Here is an 18597-nt window from a genome sequence, read left to right as displayed (position 1 = left end):
CCTCTGACTGTCTGCCCAAAGGTGCACCCCATTTTTATAGGCATTCACTGTCTCCTAGAAAGGTCACCATAGAGGAAGGGGCATGATCTAGATGTGCTGATAAGACAGTTGTGATGCAGTATTCTTTCCAAAATCAGCAGCTGCTGTTTATCCTTGCTTTTGTTGGCATGTCCCTGTGCCTGTCAGAGCTGGTCTTGGGATGGCAGAAGCAGGCATACCACACAGAGTGTAATGGTCCTAGGGGCCTGGTGGTTCTTTGTTTTTCGTACTTAACCATAGGAGGAGGAGAAGACTATGAATTCTTCTGATCTAGACTTTCCTGAGGTTTATTGTGCTCAGTGGCTGATTTCTCTCTCTCTTTTTTTATATCCCAATCTTGCTGTCCGGTAGTCACAAGTGGTGGGTAAATAACCAGATGAAAAGGGCCATAAAGATGAGTTATCAGTCCTCTGAGATTCCCTTGATGGCTCCTAACAGTGCCCTGACAAAGGTGATACTCAGTACAGAGTGACTGTCAGGAACCCATGATACAGGACCATCTCAGACATGATTGGCATGTAACATCTAGTAATATAACTACAGGACCATCTCAGACATGATTGGCATGTAACATCTAGTAATATAACGATGTAACAATGAGCGAGGGATGCAGGTGAACATACCGAGGGACTAACTTAAGTTGCCTGAGTACAGTGCTGTTCCTGAGTTTGTTAAACAGGAAAGCTAGATAATTGGGTGCTATCCCTTTCCTTTCTTTCTCCCGTGAAGTATAACAGGCCTGCTCAAGATTAGGATATTTTATTTTTTTAAATTAATTAATTAATTATTTTTAATGTTTTGAAAACATTTTAATATTTGTCATTTTTGTTGCCTATACTATTAATATGTACACTGATTTAGTAATGAATACATTACCATTACACAGAATGTAGTATTTTTAGTACTCATCACTGGTTGAAATTAATGCTGCTATTACCTTAAGAAAGAGATAAATGGACACAAACCGGTGCGGTGTTTAGACTCCACTGATGTCGTGACGCTCAGAGGCAAAAAGTTGGTGCTCTGAGGTGCCCTGGGACTGAAGTCGAGGTCCGGTGACCCTGGCCCTTTCCTACCCACTCCTCCTCGCCCGCCTTTCCCTCTCCTGGCAGGATGAGGCGTGCAGGTGTGGGTGAAGGAGCGCCTCCTTGCAGCTATGGGAACTATGGCGATGCCAGTAGTGGATATAATGCCTGTGAAGAAGAGATGGACAGGCTCATGAAAGTCTGAGAAGCAAAGTGACTGCCATAAAATCTCTTTCCATTGAAATAGGCCATGAAGTTAAAAATCAAAACAAACTATTAGCTGAAATGGATTCGCAATTTGATTCTACAACTGGATTTCTAGGTAAAACCATGGGAAGACTGAAGATTTTGTCCAGAGGAAGCCAAACAAAATTGCTATGCTATATGATGCTGTTTTCATTGTTTGTCTTTTTTGTCATTTATTGGATTATTAAACTGAGGTGATGCAAGTTAGTGTGGGCTTGGAACCTGTTTCAGTTAATGTCTTGGGGTACCACTTTGATAGCCCGCATCCCAACATTCCTGATGGCCTTTTTCATTGAGGATTACTGGCGCTTTCCTCTTTCAGAAATCATACTATACCATATAATGTTTTTTGACTACTGTTCCTTATTTATTCATTTTGGCCCCTGTTTTCAGGGTATTGAGTTAGCCTGAAGTCAGTGTGGCTGTACCATTGTTTTTCCAGTCAGATTAAATCCCAGTATCATACCCTGTTGTTACATAAGTGTAACTCTCTGAAGCAAGTGGGAGAGCAATCGAATGCGAGAGAACCTGACATCAGCTTCTGTGGTGCTTTTTGGATGGTGGTAGAATGTTTCCTTTCTTTTGCTTGATGTCATCATTGGGATGATGCACTTTCCCTCACTTGGTACCAAGTTTCTTTTCCCTACAATTTTCTTAATACATTTGTTCATGTGAATTCTTTGTATACGGACTTCCTTGAGTAAAGCTATTGACATATTTCTATGGGCGCCTACTACACGTGTGCATCAACATAGGTATTGTTTTATATTAATGATGAATTCCATTGATCTGCTTTAGAAAAGTTTTCTGATGTCTAGCTGCTTTGGTGGGCCATTTGATGATTGTTTGTGTCAGAATAATGTGAAGCTCAGTGATTGCTAAACTCTGTGTAGAAATGAAGTGTTCAGGAAACTCAGTGGCCTTTGTTCTCCCATGTGCTCAACACAGGGACTGAGAATGCGCAGGCAGTGAGCCCCAAGTTCAGTTCATTGTTCTCTTTCAGTCTGTCTGCTTATAGAAATCACAATGCGAGGCAGATTAGTACAAAATAAGTACTATTCAAATATTGTAAAACATTCTGTATTGATCGTGCTGTAGAAATTTGCCTATTTCTAGGTTCACAAATAAACTTTTATGAAAATATAAAAAAGAAAGAGATAAATAGGTATCATGTTCAAATTCCAAACTAATGCTGAAGAGTTATCACTAACAAAACTAAAATAAACACATTGGACAGTATCTTTTTAAGCATAATTCTTGTAAACATAGCGAAGATCATTTTTCTTAGTCCTGACATTCCATGTAATGGCAGTCAGCTGTCCTCCAATCCTCTGATGACTCCAGACGTTCTGGGATCTTCAGGAGCTGCTGTACACACCTGTGTGAAAGAAAACTTTCATGCCTATAACAAATACAAGAGAGAAGGGTTTTGTCTTCAGAATGTGGACAAGGCCCCTTTGGCTAAGAGGAGGAAGATGAAGAGGACAAGCACCAGCACAGAGACACGCAGCAGCTCCAGCGAGAGCTCCCGCTCCTCCTCTTCCCATTCCCATGGCAAAACGACGCCCACCAAGACGCTGCAGCCTGGCAACCCTACAGACAGCAGTAACCCAGACACCCTCTTCCAGTTCTCAGACTGAGTACTGTGGGAATGGTAGGACGTCTTGGCTGACCCTTGCACCTTAGTTCCCTCAACATGTGCCTGAAGTAAGATTAGGATATTTTAAAAAGACAATGGTATCTCCACTAACAAGCAGACTGAAACAAGGCATTGTGGGGAATGGGAAATGTCCCCTGGAATCCCAATTTGGGAACAGAAAGGCTGGAGCTTAGTGCCTGCCAGAGGTGGGGTGTGTCCTGGAAGGGATTTCACAGCTGCGGGCTCATCAGACCCCCTGCAACAGAGACCACAGGGGGACCGTGATGGAGCAAGCGCATCCTGGCTGAGACTGCTTAGCTGTATAGAACTCTGGCCTCTACTTAGCCTGACCCTCACGCCAGGACCCTAAAAAGGGTCTTGATGGGGGAGATGGTGTGTCACTGGATCCCTTTGTCCTGCTTCCCCCAGTAGATATAATGATTAAGTCTCCTTTTTGTGCTTTTCACATTCATCTGGCTTTTCATTGTCTTATTAAGAACGGGCATCCAAACCTGGCTTGTTGGATGGGGCACAGGGTGTGGCCCTGAGTTCAGTAACAGAATGAGGCCTGAATGGTGTTAGTGGTCTCTCATGGTTCTGGTTGTACTTAGTAAGTCCCTGTCTGGAGGGAAGCCTGACTCCTTTCTGCCTCTTTTCCCATCCTGTGGTTCTCAAGCTTCCATGCCTGTTTCCTGGGCGTGAGGTTTCCCTTCCACTTCCAAAGAAGGCTGTGGGGCTCCCATCCCTGCAGGGTTTGCCATCTTCCCCTGTCCATGATGTCACCGGGTCTGGTGCGATCACAGGTCCAAAGAAGGATGGGGTTAATTCCCTGTCCATGATGTCACCGGGTCTGGTGGGATCACAGGTCCAAACAAGGATGCGGTTATTTGACTGGAGGTCACTCATGCCTGTTCCGGCTCCCCACAGGCTGGGCATAGAGCGGTCTTCCTATCATCCTGCTTGGCCCTTCGAACAGCCTCAGCATGTCCATCCATTGCAGGGCTTTCCCCAGCCACACTGGTCCTTGCTCTGAATCTCAGCTGCAGCTCCCCCTCCAAAGGCCTCAGTGTTGTTGGTCTTGGTGAAATGTCAGATGCAAAGAACAGTTGGCAGCTGACCTTTCTTACAGGGCAGAACTCAGAGTGTTACCCATGATGCTTAGTAGAAGACAGAACCTAAGTGTTCTATTCTTATTTTTTTTTGGACATTTGAGGGAAATTGAGCCCTGTTTTGATGACAGTTGTGCCACCTCTCAGTGATTAGACCTCTTGATTTAATGTCCCCAGTTATTGTTTTGGAGCCAAACAACTTATGGAAGAGGTGGGGAGTGGGCACATCAGGAGACAGTCTGTGTGGGCCCTGGTCCTCCTGGTTCTTAAGAGGTGGGGCAGCCATTGAATTCTGCTAATCCAGGATGCATGGAATATGTCATGCAGGGCAGGTTTCCCAACTGGGAACAAAGGGATGAGAAAGGCCAATTTGTTTGAGACACTAAGTGATTTTACCTGCTGATGTGCCTTTGAAGGGAGAGCCTTTCAGGGCTGTCCAGGGCTGACATGAGATCACAGTTGCCTGTGATAAGTAAGGTAGGTGCCAACTCTTAATGGCCTCTGTGTGAAGAGATCCCAGTGGGCCATGCTGAGCCAAAGGTGCCCTGTTGACACAGGCATTTGATTTCCACCTTTGACAGCTGTGTCTTTGATCACACCCAGTGCACACACTGGTGGACAGGCTTACACCTCTGTCTTCTCATGTGCTTATCTACATTTGGTCTCTTGCAAGTAGAGACTGAGTTGGGCCTTTTGTGTCATTGCATCTGGGTGTGATCAGTTCTCATCTTTGGAGTCCCAGGTCACAGGGTCTTTTCCTGGGTTCTTTATGTCTCTTAACCTTTTGAATTTGTAGGTAAAGTGTGGTCTTGCCTGCAGAGGTGATGTACTCTCAATGAGGTCTCAGTTCAATTTTTCAAGTACTAGGCATTGAACTTAGGGTCTTAGATATCCTAAGTGTGTACTCAACCACCAGCCATATCCCAAGTATTTTTATTAATGTTTGTTCTTTTAACTTAGTATTGTTATTTTAAAAATTTAGATGAATTGATTTTATGTTTATGAGGTTTTAGTTTCATCTATGCATGTGATTATGTGTGTTTGTTGGCCATGGAAGTCATAAGAGTTGTGTGGATCCACTTTAACTGAAGTTATAGATGGTTGTTAGTCACCGTGTGGGTACTGGCAACTGAACTTTGGCCCTCTACAAGAGCAACAAGTGCTTTTAACCACTGAGCCACCTTGCAGCCCATTCAGTCTTTAATTTTTTTTTTGAAGCTTGATGTCATTTAACTCAGACTAGTCTCAAACTTGTTGTCATAGCTGATGGTGACCTGGAACTCCTGAACTTCGTGTCTACACTTTCCCAGAGTAGTGATTACATCCGTGTCTATCACACATTGCTTACTCTACTTCAACTTTGAGAAACAGTCTAAATAAGTTATGCATGGTGGACTTGGTCCTTCTGCCTCAGTTTCTATGGTGGCTGAGATTACTTGGTCTTAATGAGTTTCTTCACTTTTTTTTTTGTGATTTACTAATTGTGACGATCCTGTAGTTTAGAAGAAGGTAAGATTTCAGACCACAGCTTTTGGGGCCAAATATACCCAGAAGTGAGTTGTGGTTGAGCTGCCTACAGGCTGCATGGCCTTGGGTTATTAATCTTCTGTGCCTTAGTTTCTTCATCCTACTTGTGTGTGAGCTCCTCTCTCTTAGGATTTTCATGGATTAAATTAGATGAAACACATCAAACAGCTGGTAGCATGACCGATATATGTTAGTAGCTATATTTTTATTTTTTTCCCCCTATGAACTAAAAAAAATATTTTATGTGTGTGTTTGACTTCATGTACATCTATGCACTGCATATGTACCTGGTACTTGTGAAGGTCTCAAGAAGGCGTTGGATCCCCCAGAACTGAAGTTATAGAAAGTTGTGAGCCATGGGGAGAACGTTGGGAATGAAACCTGGGTCCTCTGAAGAGCACTCAGTGCTCTTGACTGCTGAGTCTGTTCTCCAGAACCTGTCATTTTTTCTTCCTTATCTCCCCCCTCATCCTCCTCTTTCTCCTCCTCATCCTGTATCTTTGCATTTGCTACACTCAGGTTTCCCCTGAAACTTTTGTTAGATTTTATATTATTTAATTAGCAGTTCTGTATGTTATTATTTGGCAACTGTTTTTTTTAACCTGTTTGCAAAGATGAAATATGGATTTTTTTCGTCTTCAGAGTTGAGGATCAAACCCAGCTTGTGGTTTGGTAGGCGAGTGCTCTACCATTGTGCTAAACCCTCAACCCTACAACATGGGTTTTCAGGTTATGTTTTTTTGAAGAACACAGAATGGATCTTTTACAGTGCTTCATCAGAAAGAAGGCAGTTATTTTCAGTAGGAAGAAAGGGTCTTCTTGATAGCCTCTTTTTAGTGTGTGGGCATACTACTAGGCCAGTTCTAAAGGCAGTGTGAGTGGTGCCCCATGAGTATTGTGCCTACTGTCAGGTCAGCACACAAGAGATCTTCTGGGTCCTATTTGGTGATATTTTGTTTGCATCCTAACAAATAAAGCCTGCCTGGAGATCAGAGTGGAGATCTAGCCACTAGTTAACCAGAGGGGCCAGGCAGTGGTGGCATACACCTTTGATCCCAGCATTTGGGATCTTACGCCTTTGATCCCAGTACTTGAGAGGCACACGCCTTTAATCCCAGCACCAGGTGGGAGGAGACAGGAGCTCAACCCTTTTATAGTCTGAGAAGCCATGGAGGTAAGAGGTGACTTTGGCTAGCTCCTTTACTTCTCTGATCTTTCAGCATTCACCCTGATATCTGACTCTGTGTTTCTATTATTAAGACCAAGGAGAATTTGCGCTACAGTCCTAGACCTTCCATCGAGGCGACATGGGCTGTTCCCAGGTTACTTGGCCTGAGGGTTGCCATGTGCACGTGGCCTTCTGAATATCAATTCTATTCTGAGGTCAGTGCACAGGTGGCCTCCTGGCTACTATGGAACCACTGGAGAACAGTGTGTCAAAGGGAGCTAACCACATCTGACTTCAGGGAAGACTCTGGGTATTCATCCTGCATTGGAGGGCAGTATGTGGGCAGCCCATGGACACTGAGCTTTTTCTGGATGGAAGTGTGAGGATAACATTGTGGATACTGGAACTACCCTGAGGATAGTTTTTCAGCAGCTTCCTATGTATAGGGGATACCCTGGGAGCATCATGTGGAAGCTTACCTGGGTATTAATCCTCCACTATGGTCAGACTGGGCATGGTCACATGGCTGCTGGATCTTCCCTGAGGTCAGTGTGCAGTTACCCACCTGGGTACTTGTTCTGTCCCAGGAGCAATGTACAGGGTCCTCCTGAGTACTGGAACTTGCTAGTTCTAGTTCTAGTACTTCTCAGGCAGTCCAATCGGAAGTCTATATATCCAGAAATGAGCTCAGACTAGACTATAGAAGGATTTCTGAGAGTGAGATAAAAGCCAGCATTCCTTAAGAACTTGTAAAATCAGTTCCTATCTGCCAAAAGGAGTCTTTTCCCTTACCTCTGGCAAAAGGGACATATGGCTTCATTGACATATATCTGTGGTTGCATATCAAAGCCCATGCCAGCTTTCAGGCTTCCCCAGTGCCTACTCACAAGTGCCCTGAGTACAGTATATAACATTTCAATGTCCCCGTGCCAGCATCCTAGTCCTTTTCACTTTCCCAGGCTTCTCTTCTCTCACATACTAGTTTGTTCTCTTTATAACAGTGCCCCTCGCCCACTTCCCGTCCCTGCTCTTCTCCCTTCTTTTGCAGGTAGCCCTGGTCATGCCCAGTCTGTTTCTCTATATCTCTGCTCTGGACTCTTCCAGATGCCTCTGGATATTTTCCCTCTATTATTTACAATAAAGCCTTCCTCTTAGCCATACGATGGGGCAGTCATGTTGGCATTTTCTTTTCTGTGCCTGCTGCGTGCAGAACTGTCTTGGGATCATTGTATGGTCACCCTCTTGACTCGCCTGCCCTAGGAATAACTACAGTTGACCTCTTGGCTCGTGGGTCTCTGCTGAATTCAGCATATGGGCATTCCCATGGATACTGGCCCTGCCCAAGATCAATGGAGGTGCCACACAAGGTATTGCTTCTTCCTTGGAACAGTCCTCTTAATATTGGGCCTGCACGGTGAAGTGTGTACTGGGCTCATGCTTATTTGTGTGTATTTACCTCTTTGGAACTGGGTTTGCCCTTTAGTCCATGTGAGGGCACCCTCTGGGTTTTGGGCCCATATTGTGGACAGCATGGGCTCAGTCCCTTAGACACCGGGCATGCACTGGTTTCAATATACAAGCAGCCTTCTGTGTACTGGCTTGCCCTGAGGTCAGCACATGGGTGGCCTCTTTAGTACCTGGCCTGCATAGAGTGGCAATGTGTTGCTGACCCCTGACTATGTAGGCAACCTGTACTGGGTGGGCAGTGTGCTTTCAGTTTTCTGGGTGCTGGGCCTGCCCTGGTGGACACATGTATGTGGGTTTCTAGGTCTTGGATTTGTCTTTTGGTCAACAAGCATACAGCCTTTTGGATTCTGAGCCTGCACTAGAGGCACCATGAGTCACTCCCTGGTTAGTGGTCCTCTGCCTGAATAGGTTGAAGGTGTGTATGATCTTCTGGACCCTTTCCTCAGATCAGTCTGTGAGCAGCTTCCTGGGTAATTTTGCCTCTAGGCCCCAAATAGTCTTACTTGCCGTGTTCATCACTGAAGCTCTGACAACACAGGTGTACCTTGCTGAAGCAGCAACACAGGCATAGCTTTTCTTGGTAACTTTTCCAGTTTCCTATTGGCCAAGCATGGCCAGTACTGGCTCACGTCCCACATGACTAGGAACTCAAGTAGGGGTTGATGAAGATAAGGATGAATAACCAGGAAGTGAGAGATTCAGGAGAAAGATGTGGTTACAAAGGTCAAGAAAGAAACTGGGGGATATCAGTCTCTTCTCCATCAGGATCCGGTCGGTCCTCAGTATCTGATAACACTGATGTAATGGAAGTGTCATATTAAAATTTCCAGGAAGTACAGATAGCAGAGGAGGGAGACAGGCACTCTAACTCAGACTACCGGAGTTAATTAAAGGTGTCTCCAACTGGTAGGTAGAGTTGACGTTAGAGAGGTCGTAATTGAATTGGTTGCTCCCAGTCAATTTTAAAAAAGATTTATTATCATTACTAATTTAAACTTTTTAGATTTATTTATTTATGTGCATGAGTGTTTTGTCTGCATATATGTATGTGCACCATGTGCATGCCTATGGATGGTTGTGAGCCACCATGTGGGTCTTCTGCAAGAACAAGTGCTCTTAATGGCCGAGTCACCTCTCAAGCCCCTTATTATTTTTAGTTATATGTATGTGTGTATGTCTGTGCACATGAATGCAGGTGCCCCGGGAGGCCAGAGGCATCAGATCTCCTGAAGCTGGAGTTACATGAAGTAGTGACCCACCTGATGTGAGTGCTAAGAACTGAACTTGGGGCCTCTGCAGGAGCACTAAGCACTCTTAACTGCTGGGCCATCTTTCTAGCCCCCAATATATATATTTGTTTTTTCCAGACAGCGCTTCTCTGTGTAGCTTGCGCCTTTCCTGGAACTCACTCTGTAGCCCAGGCTGGCCTCAAACTCACAGGGATCCGCCTGCCTCTGCCTCCCGAGTGCTGGGATTAAAGGCGTGCACCACCACCGCCCGGCCCCAACGTATTTTTTAATAAGAAAATGTTTTCTTTAATCTAAAGTGTTTGGATTCGAAAATAGTCATCCTGAGTGTCATGACCATACCTTCTGGCCCCAAAATAAAATATAAGTGTCCCACAAATGGAAATTCTTTTGGAAGACGTAAATAAGATTTGTCAACATAACAACTGGACTTTGTCATCAAACTTCTGACTGCCCTGGCATGGAGACATTTGTTGTCCTCTGGGGGTGGTTTCCACCCTTCAGGTGGTCTGCCCTGCCACCCTCTGGGCTCTGAGGAAAGCCACTCCCTCATGGATGCTGGACGTGCGATACTTTCCTGTCTGCCTCCATCACCCCGTTTCCCCCTTTAACTGAGTCAGCCATTCAGTTAGGCCATCGTCTCCTCTTTATTATCAGTTTTCTGAAGAGAGAGAGCGAAGTACTTTGAAGTCTGTATTTGAAGTCTGTCTGAAGTGTTTCCTTGTTAGTTCTGGGTTCCCGCCCTCCCCGGGTGAAGCACCGAGTCTTCGTTTCCAGCCAGCTGTGGTTTGTCCCAGTGCTCCAGACCTCTGGGGCATCTCTGCAGCCCATCACTTTCCCATTTGCCTTTTTTCATGTGATGTTTGGGTTTGTGTTCTGTTTTGTGTACATGTCTTGTTCAGTGCGGTCAGGGTTGAGCTTCTGGTGTCACGGCCACTGAGCAGAGAGAACATTGTGATCACTGTTTCTACAGAGCTCAGAGCCAACTGTATAAATAGGCCATGCGATTACACAGTATGAACAGTAGACACCCAGAAACCTCGACTTCCATGTTTTCTCCGTTTGTAATTTTTTTTGCAAATATGTATAGACATGAATAAAACCAAGCCACACTACAAAACAACAAACAAAAAACCAAAGCAAAACCTCAAACATGTAGATTTATTTTATACAAGTTGTACTGAATAATGGAAAAAGTGAACACTTGAATTATTTTAGACATTAAAAACTGGATTCAGATAAGATAGGGGTTCTGACCTGGTGTTAGGGAAATTCCCAGGAATCCACAAAGACGACCCCAGATTAGAGTACTAGCAATAGTGGTGAGGGTGCCTGAACTGGCCTATCCTGGTAATCAGATTGGTGAATACCCTAACTGTCATCATACATCATCCAGTAACTGATGGAAGCAGATGCAGAGATCCACAACTAAGCACCAGGTTGAGCTCTGGGAGTCCAGTCGAAGAGAGGGAAGAGGGATTATATGAGCAACGGGGGTCAAGATGATGATGGGAAAATCTACAGAGACAACTAACCACGCTTATAGGAACTCATAAACTTTAGATCGACAGCTGTGTGTGGAGTCTGCATGGGACCAGACTAGGCCCTCTGCATATGGGAGACAGTTGTGTAGCGTGGTCTGCTTGAGGGGCCCCTGGTAGTGTGATCAGGATCTATCCCTGGTGCATGAGTCGGCTTTCTGGATCCCATTACCTGTGGTGACACCTTGCTCACTCTTGATGCAGCAGGGAGGGGCTTGCTCCTGCCTTAACTGAATGTACCAGGCTTAGCTGTCCCCCCATGGGAGGACTTAACCTTTTGGAGGAAGGGATAAGGGGTGGGGTGGGTAAGACCGGAGTCGGGGAAGCGCGAAGAGGGATGAGAGGGGGATCTGTGGTTGATATGTAAAATGAATAAAAAAAAAGACAGGGATTCTGGGTAAGCAAGCAGTCATAATAAAACCGTGATTAGTGAAAACCATAATTCTTTTTGTTTGTTTGTTTGAGAGAGAGAGAGTCTCTTTATGTGGCATGCAACACTATGTCTGCCCATAATGTTGTTCATTAAAACTAAGGTTGGCATTATTTAATCACATAGGAACATACCAAGTAAAATACTAAATATGTTAAGCAATTTGAAAAGATTTATTTATACAAGCATTTAAGGAGCATTAAAAACTAAGAGAATAATTCAGTTACTTGGGATATTCCATTGTTAATGTAAGATTTAGCAGAATTTGACAAATTATTAGTCTCATTTCTTTATTCAGTAGTCCAAACTTATAAATATATTTAAATATTTGTCCATTAAAATGAGATCCATGATCTCTATGCAATTTAGCAGGAATGTCCCAAGTAGGAATCATTCTGTTAAAAAATTATTTTATTAGCTATGATCAAAAACACTAATGACAGTCTATGTTGGAGAGGATGTGGAGCAAAGGGAACACTCCTCCACTGTTGGTGGGAATGCAAACTTGTACAACCACTGTGGAAATCAGTATGGCGGTTTCTCAGAAAATTAGGAATCGATCTACCTTAAGACCCAGCCATACCACTCTTGAGCATATACCCAAGGAATGCTCAATCATACCACAAAGATACATGCTCAACTATGTTCATAGCAGCACTATTTGTAATAGCCAGAACCTAGAAACAACCTAGATGCCCGTCAACTGAAGAATGGATTAAGAAAATGTGGTACATATACACAATGAGTACTACTCAGCAGAGAAAAACAATGACAGCATGAAATTTGCAGGCAAATGGATGGAACTAGAAAATATCATCCTGAGTGAGGTAACCCAGACTCACAAGGACAAACATGGTATGTACTCACTCATAAGTGGATACTAGATATAAAGCAAAGAACAATCAGACTACAACCCACAGAACCAGGGAGGCTATATAGCAGGGGGGACCCTAGGATGACTGTGGCTTAAAATAAGTTTTGGTTTTACTCAATTACTGGGCAAGTCTCAATGAAATATTTCACTATTAGGATAAGAATTTGTTCTGTATCAAGCTGATAATAGAATAAATAAATAAAAATGAAAAAAAATTATTTCTGTGTGTGTGTGTGTGTGTGTGTGTGTGTGTGTGTGTATACATGTACATGCACTGGAGGCTGGAGTTTTAGGCAATTGTGAGCTGCCCAATGTGGGAACCTAACACCAGTCCCCTGCAAGATCAGTGAGGACTTATCATCACTGAGCCACCTCTCCAGCCCCAGGCATACTTCTTTTAAAGAGAATTTTTCCTATTGATAAGGAAGTGGCTGTCTAGCAGATGAAAGTATAAAAAACATAAAACTAAAACCTAACCACAGATTTAAAATCATTTAGTTAAAGAATAGAACAAAGTCCCTGCCTTTCTAAGTAAGTTTATTTCTTTGTAAACATTACTAAGAGAAGAGCAATACTTAAGAACAACTTATTGTTGTAAACAGAATGAGGCATCAGCTTTATCTCTAGGTGTTGAATTCTGACATTAAAAGTTCAACAACTCATTATTAATTGCGTTCGTTGTTAGACGTGGAGGCACAGTGGAACCACTGAACTAGACCGCTGCCTGTATAGAAAGGAAGGTTTACTGGGGAACTCAAAGCGACGAGGCTGTTTCTTGGGAGGCAGAGAGAGCAGCAATGGCAGAAAGAGCCTTGCCAGTTTTATGGGGTGCAGGTTGTGGTGGGCGGCAGTGCATAAGTCAGAACAGCCGTGTAGCTAGAGTAGGGGGAGGTGTGGGTCAGCCAGAACAGCCTGTGTGAGACAGAACAGCCTGGGAATTTGGATCTGGTGTGGGCTTGTCTGATGCCCATTACTGGAGGTAGTTGACTGTAGGGACAGATAAGGGAAGTAATGACTTCTCCTGACAATCAGAACCCTGCTTCCCAAGGTTTCTGAGGAATGCTGAGTTTAGGTTATTTTTTTATCTGCTAGCTGTCCTCTGTTTACCCAGTCAGTCAAGCCTGAGCTGAGCCCAGACTGTCATTTAGGACACTGTCAGCAGCAATGCCATTTTGGGGGCCCTCTTTGGACCTAACAATTATCACCATGCCCATGTTCCTTAGTCTCAATCTCACTATCTTTCTTTTTTTAATTTAAATTTTTTAAATTCATTTTACGTACCAACCACAGATCCCCCTCTCATCCCTCCTCCTCTCCCATACCCACTCTTCCCCCACCCCCGACCCATTCCCCATCCCCTTCTCCAAAAGGGTAAGTCCTCCCATGATGGGGGGAACAGCAAAGCCTTGAACATTGAATTGAGGCAAGACCAAGCCCTTCCTCCCTGCATCAGAGTGAGCAAGGCATCCCACCACGGGTAATAGGATCCAGAAAGCCAGCTCATGCACCAGGGATAGATCCTGGTTCCACTGCCAGGGGCCCCTCAAACAGACCACGCTACACAACTGTCGCCCATATGCAGAGGGTCTAGTCCAGTCCCATGCAGGTTCCACAGCTGTGAGTCTAAAGTTCATGAGTTCCTATGAGCGTGGTTCAGTTGTCTCTCTCGCTGTCTTTCTACAGCATACTTTTGTCTTCTAACTTTGTTCTCATCCATTGCCGTTTTGGAACAAGCTTTACCTTACCACACTAAATCCTTTCTCATCCAAAGACATTTATTTCTCTTTTCATTGACCTTCTTTACCAGAAACACACTTAAAATACACTTTATATCTAGAACTCCTTTGTATCTTTTAAAATTGAATGGTGTTTACATCTAATTTTATTTCTAATAGTCATAAGTATGAGCAGTATGTGGTCATCAATTTAAATACACTGTAAAAGAGAAGTTACTTTCATGACATAATCAAGCGCATGGGATTATTTGAAAATTTTAAGACGTCTTGGTATATCTTTGAGCAGGTTCTATAGTTTTTATTTTTATTTTATTTACTTACTTGTTATTGGTGTTTAGTTTTAGAAAGGCTCTCACTATGTAGGTCTGGCTGTCCTGGAACTCACTAATGTAGACCAGGCTGGCTTTGAACTCACTGAGATCCACCTGCCTCTGGAGTGCTGAGATTAAAGGCATGTGCCACCACACCTGGCGTTTGTATAGTGTTTAAAATGAAATTACCTTAAAGTATTTGTATAAACGCACATACCAATGGCTATACATGTATACTGCATGTACACATCTTCAAAATGACAGCTGGCAGCACACGCCAGCACATCAGAATAACATGTAACGTGATTACATCGACCATTGAGAGAGCCGAAGGGTAGAGCGGAGGGTTTTGAGTCTGTTTTGGGTAGTTTCTTAAGTTTTTAGAGGCGCTTACTTGTGCAGGACGGAGGAATTCTGCCACCTGAGTGTTTTTACATCCTCCTCCCCTCCCCTCCAAAATAACTCGTCTTTTGTGGCTTGGCTGAGAACTGTGCTGCAGGTGGGTGGGGAAAGCAAGGGTTGGTCAAAGCTTTACGTCTTTGGAGTGTGGCTTCTTGGGGTGCTGAGGGGACAAGAAAGAGGTGCGGCCGAAGGCGTTTCTGCAGGCTAGAGAATGAGGGACTTCTTTGTAGGTTTTGTCTGGACTTGGTTTGAAAGCCCGTTTTACTTTGTCCACGTGTCGGCAGCAAAGAAGGGGTAGGGTGGAGGGACTGGCGATTTGTGGGTGGAAGCATGATGGCTTCTTTCCGTGAGGAGCAGTGGCTGGTTCCTACGACTGCAGGCCTGGACAAGGCACCCATGTGGAGGGCCATGGGCCAGGAGACAAATGCTAGTGCCGGGCCATGGAAAAAGGAGTGAGGAGCAGAGAGAAGGGGGAAGATTGGACTGGGAAGCTCCCAGAGAGAAGGAAAATTACCCCGGGAAGGAATAAGACTGTTTTTCTGTTCTTTTCTGTCCACATCTCCAATGCACAGTACCACAGGTGGTGATGGCTTGCCCTGACGGATCCAGTACCACAGTACCACAGGCGGTGATGGTTTGTCTTGACAGATCCAGTACCACAGTACCACAGTACCACAGTACCGCAGTACTGCAGGCGGTGATGGCTGGCCCTGACGGATCTAAGTGGTGATGAAGTCTGCCTGGGAATGTGCAACAGACATAAACCTTACAGTTTAACAATGTATAAACAAGTAATCTTAATTTATTATATTACATTATGTGTGTAGTTTTGATTCAAATCTTTAAAAAATCAGACAATATCATTATTTGTTAATGTGACCATATCACATGACATTAAGAAAGGACATAAAGTGAAAGGGAACCACTAATTAGGGGAAGAAAATGTTAGAAGGGTATCAGCAGAAAGATATTTTAGCAAAGAAGCGTTTCTTTTTTCTTTTTCTTTCTTCCTTTTTTTTTTTTTTTGAGACAGGGTTTCTCTGTGTAGTTTTGGTGCTTGTCCTGGAACTCACTCTATAGCCCAGGCTGGCCTCAAACTCAAAGAGATCCGCTTGGCTCAGCCTTCCGAGTGCTGGGATTATAGGTGTGTGCCACCATCTCCTAGCTCAAAAAAGGGTTTCTATGTGGTAGAGGGAACTTAGGTCATAGAAGGCTGATGTAAATCACAGGAGGTTTATAGATATATCTATCATATATCATAGTCATGTATATAGGATTAAAGGATATTAAACTATCTAATCTCAAAGTTTAGTCAATGTCCGTCAATAGAATTCTCTTAAGTTATTGGTCTTCTCCTGGCAACACTTCCAAAAATTGGCTTAAAGAACAAAACATGATTCATTTAAAACTACTTAGTCCTCTGTCTTTGCCTTATGTCCTTTGTCTTTGCACCTAAATTTTAAAGCACGATTTGTTCTTCAAAACTGACGTGACCCAGCTTCTGGGTGTTCTGTAACCACGCCTGCATTTCCACATCGGTGTGGACGGAGGAACTGAAAGCACAGCCTGTATTGTGGCACTTGCCATCCAAGGTCATCAGTTCCAGATGAACACAGGTCACCTCTCAGAGAGCCCTGCAGCTCTGCTATGTCATCTGTCCTCTTGTCTGAGAGGCTGCAGAGACCCAGAGGTTATACTCTATGCAGTACACATCTTGGAAAGAAGGCAAAGTCTTCAATGAGTCTAAAAGAAGCCACAGTGTCAGAAAAAAAACCCCAACTCACCCAGAAAATGACACAATGGGTAAAAGAAAGATTGGAAGAACCAGAGGCCTCCCGAATCCCAAGTAACTCTCTGAGGACCAGACCCTGTGGCCTTAATAATAAAACTGGAAATAGTTAATTTTGGCCATCTGTTCAGTCTTAAACACCTAACTGAAAAGTATAGCCACAAACTAAAATGATTAGAATTTTTTAAAACAGTTCAAATAATCACACTCCCTAGATATTAGGCTTAAGTCCACATGAGATGTTATAAGCTTGGTGAGAAACTGCAGCCCACTCTGGGCATGGTGGTGTGTACCTTTATTCCCAGCAGAGGCAGGCAGATCTCTGAGTTCAAGGCCAGCCTGCTCTACATAGTGAGTTCCAGGGCACCAGGGCTACACAGAGAAACCCTGCCTTGAAAAACCAAAGAAGGAAAGAAAAAGAAAGAAAGAAACCACTACCCAGATGCAGGACTATAGTTTACTTTCAGCACTCTGTGCCTGCACAGGACCTGTAGCCCAGAGACAGGCTCACTGTTGTTCCAACCTGAAGGTCAATGAGGGGTAAGTCTCTTATCTTTCTCCCCAGGAGTCACTTGAGAGGGGCCTCATGCAGTGATTATAGCCACTCCAACAGCTCTCACAGTACCTGAAGGCCAATCCTGGGTTCGTTGCTCTTGAATCAACCCTTGAAAACCTGAGAAGGAAGGGCCTGACCAGAGGCCCAGTAAGCCAGACATAGGTGGATGCTCTGGTAAGCCTATGGGTTTTCATTCAGACATTTCATTTTATTCTTTTAAAGATTCGTTTTATTTTTGTGCATGGGTGTGTGTGCCTGTGTATATGTGTATGCATGTGCAGGTGTCCATTGAGTCCAGAATAGGATGTTCGGTCCCTTGGAACTGAAGTTACAGGTATTTGTGAACCAGGTAGTGTGGATTCTGGAGTCCAAGCTCTGATCCTCATGATGGAGCATCACGTGCTCTGTCACTGAGCTGCATCTCCAGCTCCTGATTCAGACACTGAAAAATCTCCTCTGTTCTGCCTTTTCCTGGTTCCCTTGGGCCTCAGAATGTTAAGCTTTTGTTGGAGAGTCCGTCTATTTCCAGTGGAGTGGAATAATTTCTTAGGCCCATACCACTTTTCTAACTCTTTGCTTTCCTTATGCCTTCTCCTTCACATCACTGTCCAGGCACCAAGGGCTTCCTTTCCTCACTTCACCTGGCTGTTACACAAACAATACCATAGAAGCATTTTCAAGGTCTCTTAGACAGGACCACTGGAGACCACAGTTCCCTGACTGCCATTCCCTTAGCCCTGCTCAGCAAGAAGACCAGTCACCATCCCCAGCCCTGTTTCCTCATGACAGTTAGGATCACTGCTTCTGAGGGGATGATGGGAAGAGAAGATAGAAATGAGTCAGTCCTGGATGGAGGTCAGAAATACCAGCAGTGTTTTGGGGCTCTAATTCCTGCTCTGATTTCTTGTTATCTTTCTTCTCCATTTATACAGCTGCCTGGAAACTGTAGGTGAGAGTGTGACCAAAACATCAGTCCAGATACCTTAGGATGGAGAGGCATGTGGATACCTAATGGATGGGACAACTCAGCTATTTTCTGCCATAAGTCATATAAAAAGCCCCCAAACTAGCAGCTTAATGGCACCCCATTCCCAGGACCTCCTCTTGCTACGTAGGAGCTTGACTTGCTTCCTCTCTTAAGCTTTCACCTGTGAACCTATAATGAACTTACTTCTAAAAACTCATCCTCTTCATGGTCCATGACATTCACTTGTGAATTTGTGAGACAAGAGTCTGGAGCCATGACTCAGTGGAGTTTTGCCCGACTCCTAGCTACTAGCATCCTGAATTAAGCCTGTCTGAGGCTAGAAAGCCTCTGTTATACTCAAGGACCCCACTTTCCTCTTGTTTTAAAGGGATCGAGAGGCCCATTTGGATGAACCCTTGATGGAAAGGGCATTGGTGTGTCTTTGTTCATTAGCAGAAAGCCTCTCAGTAGACAGTAACGTTATGAACCTCCCAGCAGCCAGATAGTCATGATGCAGGGCCAAA

General features: G+C 44.2%; 1 pseudogene; it reads left to right on the top strand.

Moving 5' to 3' along the window:
* Window positions 1-1076: 1076 nt before the first annotated feature.
* LOC131908662 (BET1 homolog) lies at window positions 1077-1513 on the top strand (annotated as a pseudogene).
* Window positions 1514-18597: the final 17084 nt, after the last annotated feature.

The sequence above is a fragment of the Peromyscus eremicus genome, chromosome 4, assembly GCF_949786415.1.
Source record: "Peromyscus eremicus chromosome 4, PerEre_H2_v1, whole genome shotgun sequence".
Lineage (NCBI taxonomy): Eukaryota > Metazoa > Chordata > Mammalia > Rodentia > Cricetidae > Peromyscus > Peromyscus eremicus.
Note: the sequence above shows the minus strand (reverse complement) of the source record. Positions and strands in the feature narration are given on the sequence as shown.